General features: G+C 34.3%; 1 protein-coding gene and 1 non-coding gene across 16 annotated transcripts in view; both read left to right on the forward strand.

The window, feature by feature from the left end:
* The window catches only part of FHIT (fragile histidine triad diadenosine triphosphatase), a 1,380,560-nt gene that overhangs the window by 464,495 nt on the left and 897,837 nt on the right, over window positions 1-18,228 (forward strand). The window lies entirely within an intron of this gene.
* Window positions 14,881-14,987, forward strand: LOC112666118 (U6 spliceosomal RNA). The gene has a single exon (XR_003140747.1). It is a non-coding gene; the product is annotated as a U6 spliceosomal RNA (small nuclear RNA).

Genomic DNA, 18,228 nt, shown 5'->3' on the forward strand with positions numbered 1-18,228 from the left:
TAAGGGATATGCTTTGGGAAAAACCGTTCCCTTGCCAACTGTGGGTGTTATCATTTTAAATATTTTCTAATACAAAAGGTTAAAAAGTGGTGTGGTATTATTTATTGGCTTCTGGAAACAGGAGTTTTAATTTAAGGGTCAGTCATCTCTTCTTTAGAACAGATTCCAGCCAATAACTTCTCCCTTCACGTCATCAGGCAGGCCAGGTTTGGCAGCTACTCAATCATACATGTTATCTGATTTGGTTTCCTTGGAGAAATTACCCATTCTTAAGGCTCTGTAAATAATCAGGGTCACTTTTATCACCCTGTATTTTCCTCCTTGTAAATGATGATTCATTGGAATTTTAGTTTAGGAATTGGCTTGTGAATTGCAATTCTGTAGTAGGGAAAAAATTATATACCTGCTAACATCTGTATTCCCATTTCTAAGAATCTATCCTAAGGAATAAACAAGATGCAATTAAAAAAGGTATTTATAAAGATGTTCTCTGCAGCATTATATATAATAACTGACGTAGAAAACTAAAATGTTGACACATGTAGAAACAATGAAAAACTATAGTATACTATATTTACATAATATAATGCTCTACAGATATTAAAAGTCTGGTTTAAGACTAGATGTATGGAAAAATGTTCTCCAAATAATATCAGTGAATATAGTAGGATAAAAATGTCATGATATATGTTATCAGATCGTTTTCCATAAGAGATAATCATTTTGCATTTTCACCAGCATCTTTGGGACATGCTTCTTTCCCTACACTCTTGCCTGCTATGAGGGTTATTTTAAATATTTTCTAATTTGATAGGGAAAAGATGATATGTCATTCTTACATTAAGGAGACATTCATCAGGGAAGACAAAGAGCAGTAATTGGTATTTCCAGAAGAAACTTGACTCTAATTGCTACTTTGTAGGCTGAAATTTGGACTGCACTGACTACAAGATGGGCTAACTCTGATTAGTGATACCTGATATCATCCAGGGTCTGGGAGAAAGTTCTAAGAGCCCATAGAAGTGATTTGAGTCATATTAAAACTAACCAGAAGATTTCATTGTAGTCAAGTTTAGCCATTTGTAATTTGTCCTTGGATGGATTAAAATAATACTATATTAGGGCCATCTCCATCCATGTGTAAATAACACTCCTAAACATTTAAAGAGACTGAGGGGCAGGGAGAGAATAAAAGCTTGGCATTCTCCTGTATGTCAGAAGATTGGCCACTATGATCATAGCATTGTCCATCAGATGATTAAAATTGTCATCATAGTTTCCATTTTTTTTTCCATGCTTTCCATAGAGCATGTATGCATAAGGTTTGTAGAAAGCCTGTGGGCTTTTTGGAGCCACTAAAGGGGCTTGTTGCCTGTTGCCATTCCCTGCCACTCACCATGAATGTGCCAGTCATGCCTAGAGAAATCTTTTGTCATAGTCATGCTGCAACTGGGTAGAATATTGAAGGAAATGTCAAAAATGTAGCCATGTGAAAAGAATCAGGAGGCAGTATTATTATTCAAAGAGTTTGCTTCCAGCTTGGGCTCCTGTCTGCATGGAGCATGCTGATGTCTAATTTCAGCAGCACAATTAATTCTCGGACAAGATGAGAAAAGATGTAACTGCCACATTTGTATAAACTTGGATGTTGTTTCACTAATTCATGTACTTATTTCCTTTGCGATTTCATCTGAAAGCATCTTTTGAGGGCTTTTTGTTGTTGTTGATTTTTTTTTAATCCTTTGAAAGATGAAAATGGACAAAAACAGAATTCAGCAAAATGTAAATGAATCAGAGCAAATGGGATGCAAGCATATATTGTGCAGATCCGGAATGGAAATAGAGATATTTATTCTTCCGTTTTTTGAGGAGAATCATAAAACTTTCTGTGGTGTGTCAGGCATTGTGTTTTACGTTCTCTATTCTCAGACATTTAAAAAGTGGCTAAAAGCAGTTTTAAAATGTCGAGGTGTATTCTGACAATAAAGTGTGTGTTCTGACACAGAAATTATCCTTCAGTCCTCTAACCCTGATACACTCTTTCACCACTGCTGTAAATTTCTTCCTTTTAAAATGATGATTCCACTTTTAATGTTTTTTATGTTTGCACTTTTCTGTAATGCAGTCTCTCACTTGAATTATGATATCCTAGATCTAGATTTTAAAAAAAATATTCTGGATTGAGTCATGGAAAATGGCTGTTCTCTTTTGAGTGACAGATATTAGGACCCTGGCCTCGCCATTGTTGACAGATATTTTTAAGAATGCTGTCACAGAAAATGCTTACTTCTAATATATTTTCCTTTAAAGGAAAGATTATTTTGAAATTTTATTGTGTGTGATAGAGGTGTCACAGTATTAAGATAATCCACTAGGTCCTTGCTGGGGTGGGAAAGGAGAGGGTAAGTGAAGGTGGGTGTATAGGAAATGCAGGAATAACTTAGTCATTGAACTATGGAATATTTAGGCTCCCTTTAATCATTATATAATAGTGACTTTTAAGTGTCGTATGTGATTGTGTGTATACTATATACAACTATATCAATATGTTCTTCAGGACTTACACATATTTATGGAAACTATGATTTTATTTTATTTATTTTTTTAAAGATTTTATTTATTTATTCATGAGACACACAAAAAGAGAGAGAGGCAGAGACATAGGCAGAGGGAGAAGCAGGCTCCATGCAGGAAGCCTGATATGGGACTCAATCCTGGGACTCCAGGATCATGCCCTGGGCTGAAGGCAGGCACTAAACCACTGAGCCACCCAGGAGTCTCTGGAAACTATGATTTTAAAATTGCTTTTTTCTCTAAGGGATCTAGTAATGGCATAAAACCATTATAGCCAACTGGCCCTTAGAGATGAATAGTGATTTTAAACTTTAATTCAATACAATTTCTTTTTTAAAAGAAAATATATTAAATCAGAATTAGTGTTTTTTATTTCCATTATGTTTCTCTTTCTGGTCTTATTTTTATGACTTCTTTTTTTGTAACTCCTGTGGAGACTGGCTTTCACTTTATTAGCCTTGCAGGATGGCGCTGCAAGAAGGCAAAGGTCCTCATTCCTCTTTGGCCTCCATTTTCTTTTTTTTAAAGATTTTATTTATTTATTCATGAGAGTGTGTACACAGAGATAAAGAGAGGCAGAGACACAGGCAGAGGGAGTGAGCAGGCTCCTCGTAGGGAGCCCAATGTGGGACTCGATCCCGGGTCTCCAGGGTCAGCCCTGGGCTGAAGGTGGCGCTAAACCGCTGAGCCACCTGCGCTGCCCTGGCCTCCATTTTCTTACCTGTAAAAGATATTTATTGATATCTTTTTTAAAAAAGATTTTATTTATTTATTCATAGAGACACGGTGGGGGGGGGGCGCAGAGACACAGGCAGAGGGAGAAGCAGGCTCCATACAAGGAGCCTGATGTGGGACTTGATCCCTGGTTTCCAGGATCACACCCTGGGTGAAGGCAGGGCAAACCGCTGAGCCACCCAGGCTGCCCTGTTTATTGATATCTTTAATGTCATTTTCATCTCAGGACTACTATGTTTATGTCTTCTTTTATCCTGCATTCATTATAGATTTACGAGGATGACCTACAAATGTGTCATGAAAGTAGTTTGAAAACTGTAATGCAATCTAGAAATATCTGGTGTCATTCTCCATGATTGCCTTTATATCTACACAAGTTGTATTTTCTAGGGGCACCTGGGTGGCTCAGTGGTTGAGCATCTGCCTTTGGCTCAGGTCATGATCCTGGGGTCCTGAGATTGAGTCCTGCATCAGGTTCCCTGTGGTGAGGCTGCTTCTGTCTCTGCCTATGTCTCTGCCTCTCTCTCTGTCTCTCATGAATAAATAAAGTCTTAAAAAAAGGATTGTATCTTCCAGACGCATAATGTCTTATTTATTTATTTACTTATTTTTACAGTGAACTTAATGCAGTATATGCTAAAGAAACACTTGTAGATTGGTTCTTTCTTAAGCCAAGAATGGCAGTCATCTGAAACTTGCTACTTAGTTTAGTTTTAGACATTTCAGGAGTCTAAAGGGCAAGCTGATATCCAAGAGGCAAAAATATATTCCAAGTCTTCCAGACTACCCAGTAGTTGGTGGTCAGTTTTGAAAATATTGCTTTCCAGAAGCAGCTATAATGATTTGTCAGGAAACTGGCCAGTGAACAAAGTATGACCCATGACTGAATCAGATCACTCTGTCCTCCCAACTTGATTTGTGCTTAAAATCCAACTGTAATGATGTTGAAGAAATTAAGATGCAAAGCTCATTGCAAAAAAAAAAAAAAGTTTCAAATTGGTTTTTATGTCTCTTTGTGCCTAGAGCAAACTCTTGATCCACGTAACAATAACCCCTTGAAATGCCATTTTAGATGGGAAGTGCTGAGGCAACACTAATGATTTTAGAGCAAATATGTTACTCTAATTTCCTCCATCTGCTATGAATAAAAGGATATGAGTATGAAGTCTGGGAGAGTTGTAGAGAAAATTGTTTCTTAGATAAGTTGGAGATATTTTTAAATGTGTGCAGGTGTGAGGGAAGAATAATTCTTTTTTTTTTATTTTGTCAAGTGTTTCAAAAATTGGAAACTTTATTGTAGCTTAATAGAAATGTCAAGAAAATTTCTGCATAGCTTTGCTAAAACTCCAGGAAAGTATCAAGTAACTTGAAGACCAACTATCTAAATTTTATTGTGGTGCATACCTGATGATTCAGATGAAAACATTTTCTATGGATTTGTTTAGAGTTTCTTACCAGTGATAAGAGCTACTTTTATATGCTTGATTAAAAAATGATTCCTTTCTTCTTTGAGGATTGTCCTCCTTTGACTCATTCCACAGGTAGTACTAGGAGGAAAGGGGCATGTATCCTCCTAGCATCCTGGTCATCTCTACTGTTGGTCTGTCAATACTGGTACTACTACATGTTTGAAAAAAAAAAATTCTGTAACCACTTATTAGAAAATCTAGAAGAAACAGTGATTCTTAGGAACACATACACTATCAATATTCACATAAGAAAAGTCAAAATATTTAAATAATAATCAAAGCAAAAAGTGGAAGATTGTTAAAGATGTAACACTAAAAAAGGCCCCAGGCCCAGATGGTTTTACAACTAAGTTAAATTTAAGCTTTTAAAACAGATACTCCTTATGGTTATCAAGGACTTTTAAGGCTACAGAGAAAGAGGGAGGGGGCCTCAAGTAATAGTACAAATCTAGCATAACTTTATATCCAAAGCTGATATTGATGGCTCTAAGAAGATATACCAATTTCATTTTTGTGTGTATATGATTTTAAAAATAGCAACTTAAGTCCATTTGTTTATGAACATATTTTAAATATAGTTTATTTAAAAAATTATAAACTGGTTCAAAATTGGAAATTTATCCACATTATTTTATCACATCAGCAAATTAAAAGATAAAAATGATATGATTATATCAATACATACTGTATTAGTTTCTTAGGGCTGCTGTAGCAAATCACCAAACAGGGTGGCCTAAATCAACAGAAGTTTTTTCTGTCATGGTTCTGGATGCTAAGGTTCAAAATAAAAGTGCCAACAGGATGATGCTTTCTTCAGAGGCTGTAAGGGATGATCTTCTTTTGCCTCTTTTTAGCTTCAAGTGGTTGCTGTTAGCTGTTGGTGTTCTTTGGCATGTAGACATATCACTTTGATTTCTGCCTTTGTTATCTCATGGAATTCTCCATGTGTGTCTGTTTTTGTCTCTATTTTCTCTTATTTTGAGAATAGCAGTCATTGGATTAGGGTCCACTGGAATCCAGTATGACCCCATCTTAAGTAAGTACATCTGCCAGGACCCCATTTCAGAATAAGGTCACCTGAGATTCTAGGTGGCCATACATTTCAACCCAGTGCACATGCCAAAAAAAATTTGCTATAATGTATTAGAAATTTCAAATAACTTTCTAAATAACATGGGCATTGGAGGATGTTAATTAAACATAAAATATATTCACAAAACCTAGTGTAATATGACATTAAACAGTGGAAATATAAAAGCCATTCCTATTAAGACCAGGAAAAATGCAGAAGAATATTTATTGTCAACATTGTTACTTAGCACTGTGTTGTAGGTTCTACATGATGTAATTAAACAATAAAATTAAACAACATAAATATTGGAAAACATTAAACAGAATTATCTTTGTTTTCAGATGATATGATTATGTTCCTAGCAGACTTAAGACTTTTATAGACTAAGAAAACATGTAAGCTGGATGGCTGCAAAGTAAATATATTAAAATCAAAGCATATTTATACCTTCAATAACCAGTTACAAAGAAATAGAAAATTTTCATTTACATAAACAAAAAATATAAAATCTTTAGTAATACATTTAATAAGAAAGGAAATCATTGAATGATTTTCCCTAGTATTTTTCCAGTTGTGAAGTGTCTTTCCTTTCTAAAATCCTGCATATGTTAGGGAATTTCAGTCACAACTGCAACTAGCTTTTTATTTTTACCCTTTCTTCTAGATATTAAAACAATATAAAGCTGTTGGGGTTTTTATTGTTTATTTGTTTTTGTTTTTTAGAGACAGAGTGTGTGCCTGTGCATGCTTGAGTAACAGGGGAGGGGCGGAGGAAGAGGAGGAGAAAGAATATTAAGCAGGTCTCACACCCAGTGGGGAGCAGCTCAGCATGGGGCTCGGTCATACAACCCTGAGATCATGACCTGAACTGAAATCATGAGTTGAGTGTAAAGCTACTGTTATTAAAATTGTTATTGGCTATGATAAAAATTGACATTGGAATAGAAAAAAAGTCCGAAAGAGATCCAAATATGTGATAATGAACTAAATATTTAGTACAAGTGGCTTTTTACTCCAGTGGGAAATGTATGTTTCTATAAAAAATGCTGTAAAAGTTGGTTTTTCATATGTAAGTTGTAAATGTTAGACCCTGATTTCTCAGTATAAAATTAAAAAAAAAATAAATTTTAGATAAGTTAAAGGTAGAAATGTACAGCATTTAACAATGCAAACAGAAAATTATACACTGGTGAGATAAAGTTTTACATCATATTTAGAAAAAATGGCTATAGGTAAGTGGTATTTCACAAAAGGGAAAATTTAAATAACCAATAGACATGAAAATCTGCTCTTCTTCATCAGCAGTCATCACAGAAATACAAATCAAATCATAATAAGAAAGTAGAATGTTCATATTCTGAAAAGTCTAACATTATCTATTAAAATTAATAGTATATCTACTCTGACTCTGTAACTCTACTATTGGGAATCTTTATTGTATAAAAACGTATTTCAAAGATATGTGCTACATTCTTTTGGTGGCAAAAACAAAACAAAGCAAATATTATTGAGAAAATACTAACCAACAAGCTCATTAATAGGGAAATTATTGACCATATTTATAACTATACTATGGAATATTATGCAATCAATAAAAGTAAGTAGATCTACATGTGATATCCAACATGCACATGATGCAGTTGGTGAATAGTCATTTGGAGCAACTAGGAAAGTATTGAGCTTATTTAAATGAAGAAGAAAAGAATGGTTCTATATACAATTCTATGTTTATATATATTTATGTGAAGCTAGAGAAAGCTGTGAAAGCATAAACAAGTAATTGTTTCTATTTTTTGTTTTTATTTTTTATTAGTTACCATGGGAAAATGGGATTGGCAATTGAGCAGGAGAAAAGTACTAATTTATTTTATAGTGTGTGTGTATATATACATTTATTTAATTTATTAAATAAACATATTTGTTAACATATATAAGTTTGTGTTTTTATTATGCTAATTTAAAAATAAAATATTATCTGTAGCATTTTTTCTGATTTCATATGTATATATAGGTATGTTAAATCCTTACAGTATTGTATTTTAGGATAATGCTTTTACCACTTTAAAAAGTGTGTAAAAGGACTGGCTGGGTGGCTCAGTCTGTTAAGCATCCAACTCTTGGTTTCATCTCAGGTCATGATCTCATGGGTTGTGGGATAGAGAGATAAAGTCTCTCCCTCTGCCCCACCCTCAACTCATATGCTCAGGCATGCACACTCTCTCTTAGTGCACGTGCTCTCTCTCTAAAAATAAATGATTAAATCTTTTTAAAAACTGGGTCAAAACATTTGAATGGCAATTTACAAAGAAGCAATATAAAACACCAGTAAAACTTTCAGCTCATTAATTATCAAAGCAAAGATAATTAGAGAAACAATGAGTTTTTGCCCAGACTCACAAGTGAACACAAAATTAATACTTCTCAATATTATACAGAGTGTAGGGTATTGTCCAGAGTGTGTACATAATTTGTTAAACTTGCTGGAGTGCAGTTTGGCCATATTAACTTTAAAAATTTGATAATGTTCATTAACATATACTCTCCCATCCAGCCATACTATTTCTAGAATGCAATGCTAAGGAAATAATTGGAAAGATATATATATTTAATGTTTATTACAGATTTGTTTATACTAATATAAAAAGCAAAATCTCTATATTCATAAATAGTTGACTAGGTAAGTAATCTCACTTATAAGTTATTACCACAACTCTATATACACACAGATGCAAATACAAAATTATGTTATAGTGAAAATTTATATATGATGAATTTCCATTGATGGTATAGAAAGATATGCATAAAACAGTTGATCAGTGTGTTAGATTCCAGTTGTTACATACTATGATGCAATTTTGTGATGTATTCATACATTAAAGTGAATGGAAGTAGACACAACAGACTACAGTGATTTTCTGTGCATGGTGTGGTATAAGAGATTATGTTTTATTAAGAGGTCTTTCTGTAGTTTTTTGAACTTTTTGAAAAGTGCTTGCTGTACTTTTATCAAGAAAGATACATTGGATGTGTTTTAAAAATTCTGATTAAAAAAGAATGACACAGAGATGCCTGGGGGCCTCAGCAGTTGAGCATCTGCCTTTGGCTTGGAGTATGATCCCAGATCGGGAGATCGAGTCCCACCTCAGGCTCCCTGTGAGGAGCCTGCTTCTCCCTCCATGTCTCTGCCTCTTTCTCTGTGTCTCTCATGAATAAATAAATAAAATCTTTTAGAAAAAATTAAATAATAGATTTTAAAAATGACACAAAAGACCAAACTGGAAGTGTTTTAAAAATTAAGAGCTGCAGGGGAACAACAGTGAAACAAGGAAAGAAGTGTATAGGTTTGGTGAAGAAAGGTATCAGCTGTTAGTTGATGATCTAAAGCCTATAGAGAGGCCTTTGGGAGGCTGTTTTGAGTCTCCTGTTACTTAAATATCTGACCTTTTTGAATTAGCTCTCCTGCCATAGACAGCTTAACAAGGGACTCTTCACTAACGTGTACTTTATCACATTTGGGGGCAAGGTTTCCAGTTTTTCTCCAGGGAGTAAGCTTACTTCATGTAGCTTGTTCCAAAACACTTATCTTGGAAACAGCACACCTTTCTAATAGAAGGCAAATGTCATGACTGAAGGCATGGGACAGAGCCTGATTGATATTCCTAAAATGCCTCTTCTATGTTCTAGAAGCCAAATCTGCATTCCTTTCAGTGATGTAGAATGTCAGTACAAATGCTCTATCTATGCTGAACCTGGTGGAGAGGGGGGAAAAACACACTCCACTTCTTTATTTAGAGTTTGCTTTGAGAACCGGGAGCACTGTTTGAAAGGTCATTCCATTTCAAGTAGCAGATGGATAGGAAAAAAAATGGCTTTTACAAATAATTTAATTGAATTCTCCTTGCCATTTCTGGAGGCAGTTCAGGATATTTTTTAAAGCATTGATCCATAATTATCTTTCAGAGTGGTTAGTATTGTGAGACAGATGTGTAATTCTTTGTGTATAAGGGAGCAATATAGCACCCATTTTAACTAGTCGATTGTCTTTTCCTTTCCTGGTGCAAACAAATGCACATAACAAAAGGCAAATCACTGCTTTAAAAGAAAAGAACAAATTGTTTTTTTTTTTCAGGTTTGTTTTTGACTTGAAGCTCTCCTTTCTTAGGCATGGTTGTATTTATAAAGGTCAGCTTCTTTGCCTTCCTATAAGCAAATTATAATCTGCATCTATGTAGCCTACTTTTGTTTATAGTCTTGATACAAGAACCCCAGGGGCATCATAAACCATGAAACACAAATTTACTATTTTAATAGGTTATAAAATAGGAATAACCAAGACTTCTAAGAATGCATTGTATCTGTGGTTTATTTTGCCGCCTTCTTTTTAAGTGTTTGTAATCTAACCATGCTATTTGACTGGGGTAAGGATGAAGGATGGGATACCCAGTTAAATTTGAATTTCAGATGAACAATGAATACTTTTTTCTTCAGTATAAAGTATGACTTCTGTAATAGGCTGGAGAATCACCTGAGAATAGAGAATTTTAAGTAGAATCATGAAATATAGTAAATATAAGTACATAAGCTATGTCTGTGTAGTTTAATGAATAATTATAAATGTAAACCCATGTCAAAGTCTATCCAGGTCAAGACACGTATTCCCAATGTCCCAAAAGTCCCCTGCAAATCTCCTCTGATCTTAATCCTTTCTGACCCCATTAGAGGTAGTCACTATCCTGTCCTTTGCAATAATCATTTTCTTGCATTTCTTCTTAATTGTATCATCAATGTACAATGTGCATATTTTAAATATTATATAAGTGGAATCACATTGCGTGAGTCTTTAAAGGTAAAATATTAATAATTCAATTTGGGGCCAAATACTATGATGTCCTATCAAATTATGAAATAGACAATTTTCTTAAGTTTGAATGTACTTGGATTTTCTGTATAATAATAACTGAAGAGTAGTTATTTAAAAAGAAATCTTAATGAGCTCAATGATATAATGGTGCCATAAATATTTGCAGTTTTATACTTTCCCTTCAAAATGTTTATTCTACCAAGCCTCACTAATTTTCTAGAACATGGGGCCAAGCCAGTGATATTTTCACTGGGTTTTTGTTTCATTAGTATTAGTGGAGTAAATCTCATCAGTAACCTAAGGTCATAATTTCAGCCATAAGTGGATAAAGAGCCTTTTGATTTATTATTCATATAGATAACAATACTCAGAATGACTAAGGAACACTCCCTTTTATATCATAAATTTTATCTGGTGACGTTTAAAAAATAGATCCCAGAACCTAGCCTCTGATCCATGAACTCTCTCTTTCGTTTTGTTAATGACACCATATTTTGGTTTAATCATTTCTTCTTTAGTTCCTTAATACTCAAGATGACATATTTTCCAAGCTGCTTTGAAGAAAGCACAACCATCACGAGAGCAAAAAATAATAAAAAAAAATTTAAAAACAGATTTCTGCATGTTTAAGGAAATAGGCAATTTTCCATGGCAAGCACTTGAAGTCAGGGGTGATTTATTATTCATTTGACTGTAGTGAATATTCATGATTTGCATGTTAAATTAGAATTATTGAAATTTTTGTTTACCCTAAAGAAGTTTGGGAAGTTTTGTGTTTAAAATTTGAATTTACTAAAATTCACTTCTCAGGAAACAGAATTTTCTATCTGGAACTATAAAAATGATCTCGTTAAATTCTCTAGGTAATGTGCATGAAATATGCAATATTTTATAATTTGTAAGACTGATAAAGGTATTTTATATGAGGGCACCTTGGTATAGAACCCTGGTTTGTTTCCATCTTTCTCTCCTCATCTCCCTTTCTCTCCCTGCCACCCTGTCTCCTTCCCTCCATTCCTTCCTTTATTCCCTTTTTTCTTTTCTTTTAAAATAGCAGGATCCTTTACTCAAAGAAAACCTTGCCCAAGGGCTCAATATATAAAAAATAGCTACTCTATTTGGATAAAGAATGAGGCTGGGGCATACCTTCCTTATCTCCACTCCACCACATGGACCCCTAGAGTATCACTATAGAGCCCTTGGCTTTCCATGATCACAGTTTTAAAACCCAGAGAGCCGAATAATGTATTATCAAACACATTATGTGCCAGACACTCTTCTAAATATTTTACAAACATTAACTCACTTAATCCCCAGGATAACACTGATGTAATTATTATTATTACCCTCATTTTATGGATGAGGAAAGTGAGGCACAGAGAATTTAAATAGGTTACCCAAGATCATACAACTATTAAATGGCAGAGCTTGGACAGTCTTGTTTTTCAAGAGTCCCTGTTCTTACCCAGAATGCTTTACAGCCTCTCTTTCACAGGACCAGAAGTTATATTCAGCTCTTATTGGGGGTTAGGACTGTGCTATACATATATTATCATAGCTGATGCTCCCAGGGTAGCCAGTGAGGTAACACTATTATCCCCAATTTACAGATGCAGGAAGTGAGGCATAAAGAAGTTACATTGCATTCTTGTGAGGGCCAAGGCCAGGATATAAACCTTCACCGTTTAACTTAAGAGCTCATGTGCTTACGACTTGTTACATAGGTATCTATGAAACTGAAAATATTTGTTTTTAAAGAGTTATGCTTTTCATTTTCTTTCATATTGGGTTTACATTGGCTAACATTGTAGAGACTATCTATATTCTGAGTAGCCTACCACTTAGCTTTACCAGGGAAGGATCATGCTCAGAGAAAATTCAGCATCTTAGTGTCTTTAAGTCCTACCTTTGACTCTGTGGTTCTCCCATTTGCCTTCTGGTCTTTACCATATTCTCCTGTTTAATTTCCTCAGTATTCACTGCAGCTTTATTAAATAATACCATCAAATATTCATATTTATCTCACAGAGACTAATGGCTTATCTCCAAGATCAAGCTATCTGTGTTTTGATTTAATCCTCTTGGAGATAAAAAGACTTTATCTTGTTTGATGGTTGCAGTGGTGGGAAATGTTAGACTCTCTTGCAAACTAATAGTAGAGGAACCTTCTCCCCAATCAGTGTTGGTCCAGATAAAGACCTAGGTATTTAGAATAGTTTTGTCTGGCTTGCAAGCATAAGATAATTCTAATAATAGGAGCAGTAAGAAGCCTGATGGCCTAAGATCTAGTACATGTGGATGAATGATTTTGTGCTATTCATTAAATTGTGTTGCTTTGGCTCTTTATCTGCTGTGCAGAAATTTTGCAGGACAAGATCAAGTGAAGGGTGTTGGCTGCTCATGTGACCTTCGATATTTGAAAGGCAGAAAGCTGTTCTGTGTCAACTCTGTAATAATATGTTTCTTTTAGGAAAGTAGTTTATTCCTTAAAACTTAATATGCCTTTGTCAATTCCCTCTTAATATTTACCCATGACTTTAGCCTCTTGAGTTAAATCTTGAGTAAACATAGTGATTTCCAGAGACCCATGAGTAGAGAAACACCTACTTGGGCAAATCAAAACATATGGAAATCTTGCTCCTACTAGCCTCCTATCCAGAGAGAGAAACATTTAAAAATGTGATCTTTTACTCTTTCCCCAAGGAAAAGCAGTGTTGTGCAGAAGTAAAATAGATATGCCTTGGTTCTACCTATTTAAAAGGAAAAGAATTCTTATAGTTAGAAAAGCATGTTCACTTTATGTAAAGGTATAATTTTTTAAGTTTGCATTCACTCACAAGGTAGTGAAATAGGAGGATCAGCACCTGAACCAAGAAGAGATTGAAGAATACATGAAATTGATGCCTGGATAGTTTGTGTGTGTGTGTGTGTGTGTGTGTGTGTGCGCGCGTGCATGTGTGTGCGCGCATGCACATGCGTGAGCTTAATGTTACTATCATGAAAAATTAGTTCTTATAGTCAACACTATTCTAAATTCCTATAAAGAATTCTACTAATTTGAAGTTTGGTGACACTGGAATGAACAATTTCAACTGATGGTACCCTTGTGCTATGGCTAGAAGGAGGAAAGAACTTTAATCTTTTAGTTGCCCCCTTTTCCCTATTTTAGACACATGCAGAGACTAATTACAAGAGAATTCCTATATAATGTAAGTGCTATTTGAAGCACACTATTAATGCAGACTTCTATCTCTGTTTTGATATGGAAAATACAAATAGTAGTTGGCCTGTCATTTACTAGTTTTCTATAGCTGCTGTAATAAGTCACCACAAACATAGTGGTCAAAACAAAACAGATTTATTATTTTAAAGTTCTGGAGATCAGAAATTTGAAATCTGAAATGGATTTCGTTGGGATAAAATCAAGGTGTCGGTCGGTCAGAATTTCTTTCTCAAAGTCTCTAGGGGGCAGTTTGTTTCCTTGTCTTTTTCAGGTTTTGTAAGTTGTCTACACTTCTTGGCTTGTAGCACTCATCCATGTTCAAAGTCAGCAATGGCCAGTTGAGCCTTTGTTTTATTTCATCCCTCTGCCTCTAACTTTTCTGCTTCTCTGTCTCTTTATATTGAAGGATGTTAGTGATTACATTGGATCCACCTGAATAATAGGGGATAATCTCTCTATTTTAAAGTCAAATGATTAGCAACCTTAATACCATCTACGAGCTTAATTCTCCTTTGCCATGTAACCTAACATCATATTCACAGAGTCTAGGAATAGGATGCAGACATCCTTGCGGAAGAGCATTGTTCTGCTTTCTATCATTGGGAACAATAATATTTTTGGAAGTATATTTGTCAATATCTGTTATAATTAAAGAACTATAGCTATGCCGAAGGTAAAGAGGGTACTGTGAATTACTATTTTTTTATGTTCAAATTGGACATAGATCCAGGCAGTGGTGTTAGAAGATTCTATATCATACCTAGGAGCTCCACACGATGACTTCTAGAGACTGGGATTTGGGCTTAGAAATTATGGAAACCAATTTATGGTCCAGTTGTAGCAGACTGCAGAGACACATAAATAAAGACAGTTGTCATCTCTTTTTTGGCAGATGCTGGCTTTTTTATGATAAACTTAAAATTAATTTAAAAAAGCCTGATGGACAGTGTTTGCTTCAGCAGCACATATACTAAAATCAGAATGATACAGAGAAGATTAGCATGGCCTTTGTGCAAGGATGACATGCACATTCTTGAAGTGTTCCATATTTTTTTTAAAAAATCATAATGGACAAGAAAGAAGGAACAGTATCTCAGAGACTCAGAGTAACAGACCTCCCAGGATAATTTACCACAGAAACATGAAAGGATTTCATTTGGTATCCTCAGAAACCTCAGGAAACAAAAAGAGAAATGAGAGAATAAGCCGAGGCTAAAAGAAAGTAGGATGGTTTGGAAAAAGAGGTAGGTTTGTTGAACAAACATGATAAAGAAACCAAAATGCCATAGAGATCTAAAATCTGTATTGGAAACTAAAAAGAAATCAGCATTTAAAAATACATACATATCACCTAATATAAAAGAAAAATTGATAAGTTCTGTCAAAATGGAGAAAAGGACAATAAAATTAAATTAATGAAATAAAGATTAAAAATATAGCAGACAGAAATCATTGACTTAAATACTAGGTCAAATCCAAGAATTATAGATGTTCTTGAGATAGAAACAATTGGACACAAGTACTAATCAAAAATTAATAAAAGCTCTGCTGAGCTAAAACAAAAACAAAAGCAAAAAAGCCTCAGCATGCAAATTGAAAGGGTTTTTCATACTTTAGGCAACAGTAATGAAAAGGGTTCCATACTATTACAACTTGGCAATTTTGTTTAAACTACAAGAATAAAGAAAAAAATCCTTCAAGCACAGGCAAGAAAACATGCTTGGAACAGTTTGGGAGAGTGTACTGAAGAAAGGTAAATATACTTAACTTGTCTTTTACTTGTAAAAGTAACAGAAAGAAATTTTCAAATACACAAGAGAAAAGAAAGCGTACACCTCTTTACTAGGGAAATGGCTTAAGGATGTAGCCAAGGTCAGTGCAGTTTAAAGGGAAGTTCTGAGTCTGGTAATAGCATTATCTGGAAACCAGTTAAAAGTAGAGATTCTCTGGTCTACCCCACACCTCCTGAAGCAAAATCTCTGGAGATGGAATGTAGCAATCTATATTAACAGTGTTTGCAGGAGATTCTTACATGCACGAAGATTTAAGAAGCACTAGTCCAGGCAACTGAGAGAGAAATCAAATTTAAGAATTCTGTAACAGAGAAATAAATGTTAAGAGTCTGATTATTAGTAGTGTAACTAAACATAAGCGAGGTTTAGACAATTATAACTTTAATTATAAGACTGAATGCAAATGTAAAACTACACTTTTGAAAGATACAATATGTAATCAAAGATAATGCTTTAATAAATATTTAGTATTTAGTATTTAGTATTTAATACTAAGTAGTAACAAAACCCAAAAATTATATTTACAGAGTCTGGAAATAAAATGGTGATAAATCTTTATTTTAGTAAGGGTGAACTCAACGACTTCAAGTATTTGCAAGTTTTAAAGTTATGCATTCAATAACAATTGATATACTTTTTGGTATACTTATTACCACTATTAGAAATGAGAGTAGGTATGACTTCCAAATCAATGGAGACAGAAAAGAAGGTGCCACCTGGCCTAAATCACCAAGTATATGAAGCAAATTAATAGTGAAATATAAACTACAAAAAGTGTAAAGCAACATCACAGAGGTATAGCCAAATATATCATTTATGTCAACATTAGTGTAAATTCACCTACTTGGAAAAAAGGCGGATAATTTGACCAATTAGTCCATCTGAACATTGACGTTCCACAAAAGTACATTATGTTTGTAAAAAGCCGTGGCTTTAGTTTTAGTATCCTTTGGTTAGGTTTACACTGGCCACATATTACTTGAATAACTATGGGAGATATATTTAACCTGTTTGGTTTTAAATTTCTTATGTCTAAAATAGGAATGACATTTCCCATGTACCTTACATGATGTGAAGAACAAATGTGAATGTGAAGGCATTTTCTGAAGCTGAGTCATTATAAAAGAATCATTGAACTAGTCTATTAAAATAAAAAGGCTCTCTTTTACAGCAAAAAAGCAAAATCTCACCCTAGGTTACTGAGAAGAGATGTACCTAAAACAAAGAGGGCTCATTATGACTAAAACAAAGAAAAACCTGAAATCAAAAAGATGGACAAGATATATCAGGCAGGCAAAAGCAAAATTAACACAAAAGTAATCTTGGCAATATTTAGACAAAATAGAGTCAAAGACTATGAAAATATTAAATGTGATCTAGATTATATTTTCTTTCAAATAGACTTCATAATGAAGATCAGACAGTCTTGAATTTTCATTGACATGGTAACAGTCTCAAAATACTTGAAACAAAGGCTGTTACAAATAGAAGAAAAACTTGATAGAAGTGGAATTGTATGAGATTTTAGTATACTTTTATTGATCTTTTATGGGTCAGATTAACACAGAATACATAGAGTATCTTAATAATCTAATAAAGCAGGTTTAATAAATATCTATTGAAATTTGTTCTCTATGGGCAGCCCCGGTGGCATAGCTGCCGCCTGCAGCCTGGGATGTGATCCTGGAGACCCTGGATCGAGTCCCATGTCAGGCTTCCTGTATGGAGTCTGCTTCTCCCTCTGCCTGTGTCTCTGCCCCTCTCTCTCTGTCTCTATGAATAAATAAAATCTTAAAAAAAAAAAGAAATTTGTTCTCTAGAAATAAGCATACTTTAAAGAGTTATGAAGCATTTAGAAAAAAGTTAATCATATATTAAACCTCAAAGAAAACCATATTATGAAACATAAACTGTTTACAGGCTACATGCTCTGCCTACAATGAAATAAACCTAAAACTTAATAATTAAGTTTAAATGCATAGCTCAACAACTTGAAAAACCTTAATGCCAACAATAAAAAATAAGAATTTCTTTTAAAGAAGTGCAGGTTCAAATCAGAAATCAAACCTAGAGTAACAAAGGTTTAGAAAAAAGACAACTTGATGTATATACATTTAAATGGCCAAAGCTGTATTTAGCAGAGAATTAGTAGCCCCAAGAGCTTTCTCTCTTCTCTCTCTCTCTTTTTAGATAGGGAGAGAAAGAGGGAGAGAGAGTGCATGTGTGCAGAGGGGCAGAGAGAGAGGGAGAGGGAGAGAGAGAATCTTAAGTAGGCAATGTGCTCAGGCTCAGTGTGGAGCCTGATGCAGGGCTCATTTCAAAACCCGGAGATAGTGACCTGAGCCAAAATCCAGAGTCAGATGCTTAACCAACTGAGCCACCTAGGTGCCCCAAGAGCTCTCATTATTAAATAAGAATAACAAAATCAATCTATAGAAAACAAAAGTAGTGAATTAATAAATATAGTCTCCTTTTCTATTAAACAACATAACAAACAAGCA

This window comes from Canis lupus, chromosome 20 (genome assembly GCF_003254725.2).
Source record: "Canis lupus dingo isolate Sandy chromosome 20, ASM325472v2, whole genome shotgun sequence".
In the NCBI taxonomy this organism is placed as follows: domain Eukaryota; kingdom Metazoa; phylum Chordata; class Mammalia; order Carnivora; family Canidae; genus Canis; species Canis lupus.